Here is a 13,654-nt window from a genome sequence, read left to right as displayed (position 1 = left end):
ATGCACAATCCATCTTTCCAGAGGTTGTACTGCCCAGTTCTGGTGTTCAGGCCATGGGGTTCAGTTTACACTGCATATTATTAGTCTGATAAGCCACCAGTCTTGAGCACTACTTGAGACAATCTTGGGACTGCTCGTGCCACAGCCTGGGCTCACTTACTACTGAATCCTTTGCCTTTGGTGAGATTACTGTGACTGCAGCCACTCCTGGCCTCTGCTAACACCTGGGTAATAAAGCTTGCTGACTTCCAACGGCTTGGATCTCCGCTACCTGTCTCCATGAGGTATGCTGTTCACTCTTGGTGGAATTGATCAGGATGACTGAGCAAACTCCTGGGGCCACTTCTGCCTGATTTTGAATGAAAGGATTATTTCTCTACATAAGTCAGCTCTTTTTAGCTGTTCACACCCATGGAAGAGAAGCAGTGAAGTTGTCTTCCCTGACTAAACTTTCGCATCCTTTTCTTCAATTCCCTCCTCTGTCATCCTAACTCAATCCCTTTATTCATTCCCCCTCCCAGCCCCACAGCACTTATGTACGTACATGTAATTTATTTATATTAATTTTTGTTCTTCCCCCTAGACTGTAAGCTCGCTATGGGGAGGGAATATTTCTGTTATATTGTACTCTCCCAAGCATGTCGTACAGTGCTCTGCACATAGAAAGTGCTCAGTAAATACGATTGACTGGCTAACCCCGTGTTAGTCAAATGTACTACCTCTTTTCTGCTAAGAGGAGAGAAGGGATCCTGATATATTTTTATATAGTTATAGCTGTTTTCCTTAAGAATCCTGCCCATAGTCCTTTGCTGCAGCCTTTGTATGGATGCCCCCACTCCGACTTCTGCCCGGCGGCTGAATGTGAAAGGAGTACAGAACACAGCTTAGCTAGAAGGGGAGAGGGGCAGGGAGAATGACATTAGAATTGCCATCGAAAGGTTACTACTACTCCTTTCTCTTCCCGCACCAAATTATCAAATTGTAGAAGTAGTAATGACATTTATTGAGCACCCACAGCATCTAGGTAAGCATTTTGGGAAAATAAAACAGGGACAAAAGTATCATATTTCCTGCCAAGGAGAAGCTTTCATTCTAAAAGGGGAGACCAGCATAAAATATTTACAAATAGAATAATTGGAATAAATGACAATGTACAATTGATTATAGGTAACGTAATCATGTTAAACTCTTCTTTTTATGTTTCTTTAAATTGCTTACTATCTGTCAAACACGGCTCTAATTCTGGGGTAGGTACAAGTTTCTGAGGTTGGACACAGTCCTTATTCCTCAAGGGGTTTTACGGTCTAGTAGAAAGGAACAGGAGAATTGAGGCACACAGAAGTTGTCACAAAACAAGGTTACACAGAAAGCAATTGGCAGAGGAGGGATTAGAACCTGGGCCTGTGCTCTTTCCACTAGGCCAAACTGCTTTTAAGAGGGTAATGGGGCTGTGAGGTGGGGTGAAGCAATATGTGTTGCTGCAGAGGAAATGATCCTCTAAAGAGGGAATATAATTACTTAAAATGAAACCTAAAGGAGAATTGGAGGGTAGTTTTTTTTCCCATCTGCAGATCCTGAGAATTCACTGTAAGATCCTTGAGGGAAGGAATCGTGTGGACAACTCAACTGTATTGTACTCTCCCAAGCATGTAGTTCTCTGCACACAGTAAGCATTCAGTGAATACCATTGATTGATTCTGGAAAGGAGATTTGGGCTTAATATCTGTAAATAGAGTTCTTAAAGATGTAAGAGCTGTATGTCTCAAGTATAGGTAAAATATTTTCAATTTAGCAGTGTGTTTTTGGTAATAATGATAATGATGGTATTTAAGTGCTTACTATGTACAAAGCACTGCTCTAAGTGCTGGGGACGTTACAAGGTGATCAGGTTGTCCCACGGGGGGCTCACAGTTTTAATCCCCATTTTACAGATGAGATAACTGAGGCACAGAGAAGTTAAGTGACTTACCCAATGTCACACAGCTGACAGTTGGTGGAGCCGGGATTTGAACCCATGACCTCTGACTCGAAATAATAATAATAATAATAATAATAATGACATTTATTAAGCACTTACTATGTGCAAAGCACTGTTCTAAGCGCTGGGGAGGTTACAAGGTGATCAGGTTGTCCCACGGGGGGCTCACAGTTTTAATCCCCATTTTACAGATGAGATAACTGAGGCACAGAGAAGTTAAGTGACTTGCCCAAAGTCACGCAGCTGACAGTTGGCGGAGCCGGGATTTGAAGCCATGACCTCAGACTCCAAAGCCCATGCTCTTTCCTCTGAGCCACGCTGCTTCTCCAATAGATATTTCGATTTTCTTTAGTTGAAGTAAAAATCAGAGGACTGAAAGTATAGTTGATTAAAATGTTTGATGTTCTGCCTTAAATGGGATAGTTGATTATCGTCAGAGACATAATTATCTGATTGCAAAGAGCTGTGAAGTTTAAAACACTGCTTTGAGTTTTTGTAATCTGCCCTTCTGGTTTTATACAGAAGCCAAAGAATAGTCTCCTAATTGTCAACATAAAACTACCCATTACACCTTTGATTATTTTAGTAAGTGTTTTAAAAATATTAAAGATTTTATAAAAGGGCAAGGGCTTGAAAAAGTTTGGTAAAAGTGACAGATGAGATGTTAGAGCTATGAAATTTGAGGTAAATTGATTAATCCAAAGAGGTTATCAAAACTTAAAGTTGTTTTAAATGTTACTGCAATCTTATATCTGTGGATACATATATATATATATATATATATATATATATATAAATGGTATTTTTTATCTGCTTACTATGTGCCAGGCATTGTACTAAGCGCTGGGGCAAATGCAAGATAATCAGATTGGAAATAATAATAATAATAATAATAATAATAATAATAATAATAACAATGGTATTTTTTAAGCACTTACTATGTCCCACGTGGGACTTACAGTCTTAATCCTCATTTTACAGATGAGATGACTGAGGTACAGATAAATTGCGACTTGCCCGTAAGTGGAAGACCTGGGATAAGAACTCAGGTTCTCCAACTCCCAGATCCCTGATGTTCCCGCAGACCACACTCCTTCTATATATTTATATACTCATTTAATTCTTCATGTACTAAATATGCTTGAAAAGATCAGGTCATAACTGAAACCTGTTATTATACTGTTTGTATTTAAATTGGATCCTTGCTGTGCTAATTGGTTTTCCCACAAAAGATCTCTCTTCTCAGATCTGCCTCTTATTCAACTGCTCTTCATAAAATCCATTATCAAGGAGAGGAATCCTTCTCTCAATTTATGCTTATCAGACTGACCTGCCCAGTATAGTAATTGCCAGTGGTCTACTGCTATATCACATTGTTTGAGAACATGCTTTACTGTTTTTTTTAATCTCTCTCATCTTATAAGGACCCAATTCCAGTGGCTTGGATAGCCTGTTTTTGTCCAAACCCTCTTAAATTCCACTCGGAAAAACTGGGTTGCTGTAAGTGTTGCTGGGTGTGAATTCATGATGTTCTAGGACCTTGTTAGTGAATTTGTCCTGGTATTTGAGTTTGATTTTAGGTGGCAGTGCGAAAACTACACAAATAACTGTGTGTGTCATCTATAGTAGGCCCAGATATCACAATTGTTTTGAGGATTGAAGATTGGACACCTCATCAAGCCTTCAAATTAGGTATAAAGATGAAAATGCTACATTCTGTTTTACAGTCTGCAGAAACTATAGTGGTCATTTTTATTCTGTCACAACAACTCAACAGTCATTCTTAGGGTTTGTATTTATATCAATCCGCAACATTTCTATATTCGTGCATAACAAATATATATGTGATTTTTTTTCTTTAATCCCTATTTTCCAGATGAGGTAACTGAGGCACAGAGAGGTTAAGTGACTTGCCCAAAGTCACACAGCTGATAAGTGGTGGAGCTGGGATTAGAACCCATGACCTCTGATTCCCAAGCCCGTGCTCTTTCCACTGAGCCATGCTGCTTCTATGTGCCAAGGCTTACTATGTGCCAAGAACTGTTCTAAGCGTTGGGGTAGATTCAAGGTAATTGGGTTGGACACAGGCACTGTCCCACATGTGGCTCACACTCTTAATCCCCATTTAATGGATGAGGAAACAGAGGCCCGGAGCAGTTGTGGCCAATTTATGCCCACCGCCGGCCCGTCGGCCTCCAAGTCCAGCCGGGCGGTGACGACTCCCCGAAATTAACAGAGAGGTGAGAACGAGGTTCAGCAGTGTCCAGCGAACCCTCCATTCTCACGTCTTTTTTATTTAATGGCATTTGTTAAATGCTTACTGTTTACCAGGCACTGTTCTAAGCGTTGGGGGGTAGGTACAGAGTAATCAGGTTGGCCACAGTCCACATGCCACATGAGGCTCACTGTCTTAATCCCCATTTTACAATAATGATAATACTGTGATATTTGTTAAGCCCTTACTTTGTGCCAAGCTAATCACATTGGGAGCAGTACACATCACACATGGGGGTGCCCAGTCTCAATCTCCATTTTACAGATGAGGAAGCTGAGGCCCTGTGAAGTGACTTAAGTAGCCCTCTAGATTAGAGAAGCAGCTTGGCTCAGTGGAAAGAGCACAGACTTGGGAGTCAGAGGTCATGGGTTCAAATCCAGCTCCGCCAATTGTCAGCTGTGTGACTTTGGGCAAGTCATTTCATTTCTCTGCACCTCAGTTATCTCATCTGTAGAATGGGGAGTAAGACTGTGAGCCCACGTGGGACATCCAGATCACCTTGTAGCCTCCCCAGCACGTAGAACAGTGCTTTGCACATAGTAAGTGCTTAACAAATGCCATCATTATTATTTATTTATTTATTTAGGTATTTCATCCTGAGATTCCCTGACCTCCACCTTTATGCCTTTGTTATTTCTCCTATTTCCTGTATCTGTAAATAATCAATGCCTGCTTCTCTCCCATTAGGTTGTAAAATCACTGAGGGCAGAGTCTGTCTTTGGCTTTTGGTGTACTCTCCCAAACGATTGATATATTATTTGACACACAGCAGTCTCTCAATTAATGTCACTGATAGATTTGTTTTTCATCATCATGTTTGCTTGTACATTGTGGAAAAATGGACTACCTAGGCAGAAGAATTTGGTGACTGCCTGGTAAAGATGCCTACTTTCTAATCCAATTAATGGTCCCTCAGGAGGTAGTCTGCAGTAGTGAATCTTCTCCTCCCTTTCCCCACGTGTGAGGCTAGTTTGCCTGACTATCAAACCTTATCCAACCCTTCCCATTCCACACAGGCACAGGCATTAGACTTCCAAGCCTAAAACATTTCTTCATGGTATCCTTGATCCATCCCCATTCTTACTCCAAATCCATTGAATTCTCTCTCTCCCCAATCACTATTCAAACCCCTGTCCATCTAGACACTTTTTCAGATGGGAGAGTCCTTTCAGTTTTTCAACTACCATACTGCCCCATGCCAATTCATGCTTCCTTACTTCCACACCCCCCTCCTACCCTACAGGTGTGCCCTAACAATAATTATCATTATAATTATTGTATTTATTAAACACTTACTATGTGCCAAACACTATATTAAACATAATGGTAGACACCACTGACATGCAAATTTGGCACAGATCTTAACCTATTTGTGGTGCATAGTCTAGAAGGGAGGGAGAAACAGTCAAGAGAGGTGCTTCTCCACCGTCACACAGCAGGCATGTAGCAGAGTTCATTCATTCATTCAATTCATTCAATCATATTTACTGAGCGCTTACTGTTTTCAGAGCACCGTACTAAGCACTTGGGAGTTGGGATTTGAACTGAAGTACTTTGACTCCCAGGGCTGTGCTGTTTCCACTAGGCCATGATCTTTACCCCAGTTACCTCAGTCCTTTACTGACCCTATTTGTGGAGGATGTTAGATGCTTTTTCAGGGTTATAGAATAATAATTATAATTATGGTATTTGTTAAACACTTACTGTGTGCCAAGCACTGTTCAAAGCACTGGGGTAGATACAAGGTAAGCAGGTTGTCTCATATGGGGCTTACAGTCTTAATCCCCGTTTTACAGATGAGGTAACTGAGGCCCAGAGAAGTAGCTTGCCCAAGGTCAAACAGCAGACAGTATTAGTCTCTACCCTTGTCTCTACTTGTTGTGCTAGTCTTCAACCCAGAACTACATTGAATTTGGGTAGTACATAATACCTATGCTCTTTGGTAGTCCATTTAGAAGGATTCTGACTAGAATTCTGTTATATCTGAATTTGTGTTTTAGATTTAAATGCCTGTTCCTTCCGTTTTAGAATGTTGTCGTTCTTTCTTCCTTCTCTATCCTATTCATTTTCTTGTTGTGTGGAAATTTGCAAACACTGTTTGCAGGACTGCATTTTTGCAATCTGGCTTGCCTAAATTCAATCCAGATTAAATTGTAATAGGCTGTAGAACAGAGGTGCTTCAAATAAATTCTGGTATGTGTCAGTTTATGCAGGACTTACTTTTAATTAAACAAGAAAGTATTTGAGTTCAAATCCCCATCCCCTTTCAAAATATGCTACCTGATGTGAAGTAGCATATTTGTTGCATGATATGTATAAATTATGATGGCATAATTGTCCCTCTGAGCTTTCCAATTGCCCAGAAACTGCCTGATAGGGCCATTTGAAAAGTTTGCCTGTATAGAGAATAAATACATTCAAAGCCTTTATAGAAAAACAACCCATTCCTGCCTTTCTAAACAGCAAGATATTGTACCCTAATCTCTGCTCTCTCATCTGAACCTCATCCATAATACTGGCATTAAGACAGTGTATTTCCTGTGGAACAGGGACTGTGTCCAACCCAATTAGCTTGTTTCTACCCCAGCCTTAATATGACATATAGTAGGTGTTTAATAAATACCATAAAGAAGAAAAAGTTGTAACACCCAAGCTCACTAGAGAAGTTCTACCACAAATTTCAGTCCCCTAGCCTGAGTCCAGAAGGTTCTATCTCAAAATGAGTTTCATCAAATTTGCCCTTTACAGAGACAAGCCTAATCCCAGTATACATTGCCTTTCCATCACAACACTTTCTCTCTATACCATCAAGTAAAGTTAGATGCTGACTCTTCATTTTGAGTGAACAAGATTTTGGAATTCTGGGATCAGGATTAGATAGCCATGGAAGAAAAAAAAAGAGAGAGAGTTAAGGCCAGATCCTGCATAGTCTAAAAACAGACAATGAAAAGAAACAGATAGGGATAAAAAAAGCACGGAGGAGAGAAGATGGCATGAAGAGAGGAACAGCAGAGATAAGGGCAAGAAGAGGGGAAAATATGGTTACTAGAATGCCCCTGCTGCAAAGTGGAATGGGGTTGAGATGTTTAAGGGATGAGGGTAGAAAGAGGAGATGGATGGAAAAAAGCAAGGGGAAGTGGGAGAAGGAAAGAGAAGAAAGGAAATTGAGAGCAGTGGGGAGGTGAGAGGTGAAAAATGTGATATAGGCAAAAGACTCATGAGAAGAGGAAAGAAAAAAGGAGTGGTGGGGAAAAGAGTAGGTAAAAGAGAAGGAAAGACAAGATAAAATAGAAAACTAGAAGGGGAGAGGTGAAACCTTTACTACTTGTCCTTTTGACACCAGTGTTTTTCAGTACAAGTTTCTCACTGCCAACCTTGCTTTTTTGGAAGCCCTGAATGTGTTGCTTTTCTACTCAATGACCTCCTTAGAAACAAATTTTAGAGATAGAGAGAACAATGATGCAAGCACAGTCCAAAAAGAGAAGAAAAGCAAATCCAGAGCAGGAAAAAAAAGTGACTGAATAAAGACTTTCTTACCAGGGCTGAGTTACATACATGGCCCTAAATTAACTTGGGCAACTGGCCACTTTCAAGGACTACACTTCCAACAATGAGGTACTAGCCAAACATCAATTCCAGTCAGGTCCTAGGACATCGTTCAACAGCATTAAGGTAATACTCAGATTGTGAGCCCCACTTGGGACAACCTGATAAACTTGTATCTCCCCCAGAGCTTAGAACAGTGCTTGGCACACAGTAAGTGCTTAACAAATACCATTATTATTATTACTAATACAAATTTGCTGGTTAGAATATAGGATGGTAGTGGATTGTAACAAGAATGTCACCAAGTCGATATATGATGAACTGAAAGGGGGCTTATAATCTAGTTAAATGTAACACCAATTCGGGAACTTTCGCAGACTACTGCAGCAGGGAGTTAATCTTCACTGCATTTGGCCTTGGATAGACCAGATTACTAAGCAACAATGGATAGGTTGCACAAAGGAATATCAGCTATTAGTGAATGCATGAACCCACTATCAATAATGCTAACTTTTTTTATGGCATTTATTAAGCGCTTACTATGTGCAAAGCACTGTTCTAAGCGCTGGGGAGGTTACAAGGTGATCAGGTTGTCCTCCATGGGGCTCACAGTCTTCATCCCATTTTACAGATGAGGGAACTGAGGCCCAGAGAAGTGAAGTGACTTGCCCAGAGTCACACAGCCGACAAGTGGCAGAGCCAGGATTTGAACCCATGACCTCTGACTCCAAAGCCCGTGCTCTTTTCCACTGAGCCATGCTGTGTCTCTATATGTTGCAGACTTGTACTTCCCAAGTGCTTAGTACAGTGCTCTGCACACAGTAAGGACTCAATAAATACGATTGAATGAATGAATGAATGAAGGGTGAAGGAGCACAGTTAATGGAATGTCACAAGCTCTTAGCAAACACCATTAAAAAAATTAGGGTATTAATTATTCCATATGTTCTGCATATATAGCTTTAGTTTTTCAAGAAAACAGAACATATTAACAAAATAAAATAACTAGAATAGTAAATATGTACAAGTAAAATAGAGTAAGAAGTCTGTACAGACATATACACAGGTGCTGAGGGGAGGGGAAGGAAGGAGGGCAACTGAGTTGGTAGACCCATGCTCTGCCCACCAGAAATTTGTCTAGTGGTCAAGGCAGACACTAAAATGCATTGCAGATACATACATGAATTTCTGAGGGTAGGGTGAATATCAAGTGCTTAAAGGGAACAATTCTATTTGCCTTAACCAGATTTGGCTTAAAGTACAAATCATGGTCAGGTATTCATTCAATCGTATTTATTGAGTGCTTACTGTGTGCAGAGAACTGTACTAAGCACTTGGGAAGTACAAGTTATGAGACTGGATGGTCACATAATGAACAGATCTGGAAAGAAAAAGAGCACTTTAAATCTCTTCAACATCTGTCTGCCCCTCCCCATTTCTCCTATAGGTCTGTGAGTGTGCAAACTGGAAATTGAGAAAGGAGTATAATTTAAGTACCTGTTTCTCTGTATAGATTTTGATAAAAACCTTAAACTAGGAAAAGGGCATAATTTAAGTATTTGTCTGCCTGTCTTATTGCTCCCCCCGACCCTTGTTTCTCCACCCCTATCTTGCCTCCAAGGTGATACTCTCCCTCCTGGGTCGAGGCCTGTTTCACAAACAATCCCAGCCTCCACTTTGCCCCTCTCAGCCTCCAGGACTGCTATGAAAGACGGAGTCAAAAGACCTTCCTCTGCCTGTGATCTGGAATGCATCTGGATTTTACTGTACAACTTTCACCTCAAAGTCCCACCCCCCTCTTCCCCAGTACTGCTCCTAATCAGAAAGTCCGATGACCTTGTAATTTAATATTTGAATTAGCCAGTGTGGTGATTCTGTAAAACACACCTTAATGGGATTATCTCGAATAATTAAACTTCATTAACATTTCATAGAGCAAAATCCACCAAACCATCATGGATTCTCTCACTGCCAGAAGTCACCCAGAAACCAAGATGATCCATGAGGGCAGCTGTGGTTTCTTGACTTAGTTATGACCCAAACCTCCAAGCTTTTGGAGAGCTCATAAGTTCTTAGTAATGAGTCACTGCAGTGCATAGCACAGAGCGTTTTTTTGTTGGTTGTTTTTTTGTTTTTTAATGGCATTTTTTAAGTGCTTACTATGTGCAAAGCACTGTTCTAAGCACTGGGGAGGTTACAAGGTGATCAGGTTGTCCCATGGGGAGGCTCACAGTCTTAATTTCCATTTTACAGATGAGGTAAATGAGGCCCAGAGAAGTGATGTGACTTGCCCAAAGGGTCTCCTATTGTGAATGCAGTTCCCCAGTATTCTGCAGTCCTGCGATGGTTTTGAAGATGAATGGGTGCAGTAAGGTCAGTCACTGAGCTCCCCTCACTTACTATGGAAATCAAGTCAGGTCTCTGGCTGGAATTAGGGACTGTTTTCTGGGTGGATGGTTGAGGATTCCATAGAAATGTCCTAAAAGCATTTAGTAATCATCTAAGGAAGGCAAAAGGCCAAACTGTTATGTACACTTCCTTTTGGCTATAAAGAGAATTACGTCAATCTTACTTTGAAGGCTGTGTGATGAATGAATTTTATCAAGTGTTCCAGGATGCTGTGACAGAGGATATAAATTCACAGAATTGAAAATCAGAACATTAACAGTAGATCCATTCTTTTCAATAAGGAAGCATTGATAATATTAACACATTTCTCTTTTGAAAAGTATTCCTTTATATGAGTTGAGAAGTCTCTCAAATATCCTGCTATATATTTTGATTAAATTAGCTTATTCTAAAAAAAATTTCTTGATGAAAATGTTAAAAACAAGAGCCTTGAGAGGGTGAAATTGAGGAATTTATAATGCAATGTTTGAAATAAGTAAATGACTCAAGACTGTTTATTAAGGAGGCCTCCCTACCCCAGTGGAAGGTCGAGTACTATATAACATCTGGTGTTAAAGTCCCTTGAAATAATATATATGGTTCAAGAAATAGTAGACATTTGAACTCTGCAAAATTTTTGAAATTTTTTTTAAGTAACTACTTCGTGTGACATATCACCCAAATAATCAACTCTCTTTTTCATGCCCCTGTCAATTCATGATTTAATTATTGTATTAGCTTCCTCACAGGTTCATCTTGTGTCCATCCATACCCATCTCCAAGCTCTTCTGTAAGTTGTTTTCCAGGCCATCTTCCTAACTCTCTCAATTCCTTATAAGCTAATGATTGCTACTCATTCCCCTCTCCCTCAGATAAAAGCAACTTGGATTCAATAATCTGTATCAGCCTCTTAAATATCGATTCTCCTCTCTCTCACCACCACCTGGGTCAGACATTTTCCTCATCCCAAGCTCATTTTCCAACAGTAGGTCTCTCTCAATTCTCTTGCCTCTAGTCCTTCTGTGAACACCCTCCCTCTTCATACCTCCCAGACCACCCTCCTCCCTATCTTCACAACCCTCCTAAAAGCCCAACACTTTCCCAAGTAATTCTCAAAACTCTAAATCTAATCAACCAGTGAGCAACTCTCCATTGCCAAAGCTGATGGACTATATTCTAATTCTCCTTAACCCATTAACTTCTTTTGGTACTGCTGACCACTCCTTTCTATTGCACTTCGGTTTTATTGGACGGTTCTTTCCTCTCTGGGACTTTCTTCTCAGTATATTTTGCTCACTCTTCCTCTCCCTTCAACCCCTTAGTGTAGATGGCTGTCAAAACTTTGTTCTGAGTCTCCTTTTTGGCTCACATTGCGCTCATATGGGTAACTCATCTGCTCCCATGGCTTCAAGTATGACCTCTGTGCAGGAGACAGCTTAATCTACCAAGCTGTTCTGACCTCTCATCTCTGCACTATTGCATTTTCTCCTGTCTCCAGGATATCTCAGCCACGATGCCCTCAAATTCACACCCAAATCATCAATTAACCAATGATATTTATTGAGCACTTATTGTTTTGCAGAGCACTGCATTAATACTTGGAATAATATAATAGAGATAGAAGATGACCACTGCCCTCAAGAAGCTTATAATGTAGCTAGTATCTTACAATATAGTGAAAAATTAACCATTTAGTGAGGAGCCTGCAATTTAGCTAGAAGCTTCCACCCAAATATCCCAGCACAGTTGACAACACCTCTGTCATCCCCACTTATGAATCTGATAAACATGGCTTATCCTCTTACCCTCTTTAATTCATTCAATCATATTTATTGAGCACTTACTGTGTGCGGGGCACTGTACTAAGCGCTTGGGAAGTACAAGTCGGTAACATATAGAGACAGTCTTGTCTGCTGTGTGACCTTGGGCAAGTCACTTAACTTCTCTGGGCTGTAGTTACCTCATCTGTAAAATAGGGATAAAGACTGTAAACCCCATGTGGGACAGGAACTATGTTCAACCAGATTAGTTTGTATCTACCCCAGTGCTTAGTACAGTGCCTGGCGCATACTAAGCACTTAACACATACCATGAAGAAAAAAACAGTTGTTCTGCATACATCTGCCCACTCCCCTGCAAACCTCCAATGTTTGCTCATTCCCCTCCACATTAAGCAGAGACTCCTGGCCATTGGAGTCTGGCATTTATTAAGCATCCACTTTTTCATGGTGTTTGTTAAGCACTTTCTAAGTGATAGGTACTATACTGACTTGGGTAGATACAAGCCTCGTCACGTTGGACACAGTCTCTGTCCCTCATAGGATTTACAGTCATAATTCCCATTTTACAGATGAGGAAACCTAGGCACAGAGAAGTGAAGTGACTTGCCTTAGGGCCCACAGCAGACAAGTGGCAAAGCCTGGATTCAAACTCAGGTCCTTTTGACTCCTAGCCCCGTGCTCTATCCAGTAGGTCACATTGCTTTCCCAGCTTGTACTTCCCAAGTGCCTAGTACAGTGCTCTGCACACAGTAAGCACTCAATAAATACGATTGAATGAATGACTGAATGAATATGGTGTGTTGCTGTTTAGTAGGTGTGGGAGAAACATAGATTAATGAAGTGATGTATTCCCTGCCCACAAGAAGCTTGCATGCCAAAGGAGGAGTGGGTCTGAATAAATGTTTACCTTTCTGTCACTTCCATATCCCTGTTTCTCTGTATGTCTTTGTTTTTGAGTATCTCTCTTAATCTTTGCCATTCTGCTTCCGTCTCTGTTGGCACTTGTCTATTTCTGTCCCCTTCTCCCCTTCATTCTGTTTCCCATATGTTTGGATAATTGCACCCACCCAAACTCTGTACCACTGAACTTTACAAAATTGGGACAATTATGACATCCATCCTGCCTGAGTATGCCAACCTGAATAGATCAATTTGTCACCAAGATCTGAAAGTCACACATTTGTTCTTGGGTTGATCTTTGAAGGTCAATAGGGTGATTCAGTTACCTCAGTTACCTCATCTGTAAAATGGGGATTAAGATTGTGAGCCCCACATGGGACAACCTAATCACCTTGTATCCTCCCCAGTGCTTAGAACGGTGCTTTGCACAAAGTAAGCGCTTTACAAATACCAAAATTATTATTATTATTATTATTCAGAGGCAAACTGGCTGCTTTGCCAATAATGCCTTGCCTTTGGTTTGCTAAAGAGATGATGTGGTACTATCTCACATATCTTATTAAGGTGCAAGATGGGACGAGTAACCAAGACTCTAAACACAAAATCTTCCTAGAAATAAATGAAAGCCAACCCCTTAAAATTCACTTGACATAAATAGATAAGTAGTGAAATCCTGGAGCGATATGTCTTTAAGCAGTCAGCTGTCATTTATAATTTGTAGCTAGTTTTCTCTTTCCTGTGAAATAATTTTTCTTAACCAATAATATATTTGGGAAGGGTTTCAGA

The sequence above is a fragment of the Tachyglossus aculeatus genome, chromosome 17, assembly GCF_015852505.1.
Source record: "Tachyglossus aculeatus isolate mTacAcu1 chromosome 17, mTacAcu1.pri, whole genome shotgun sequence".
In the NCBI taxonomy this organism is placed as follows: Eukaryota; Metazoa; Chordata; class Mammalia; order Monotremata; family Tachyglossidae; genus Tachyglossus; species Tachyglossus aculeatus.
The sequence above is the reverse complement of the archived record's forward strand: the minus strand, read 5'-3'. Positions refer to the sequence as shown.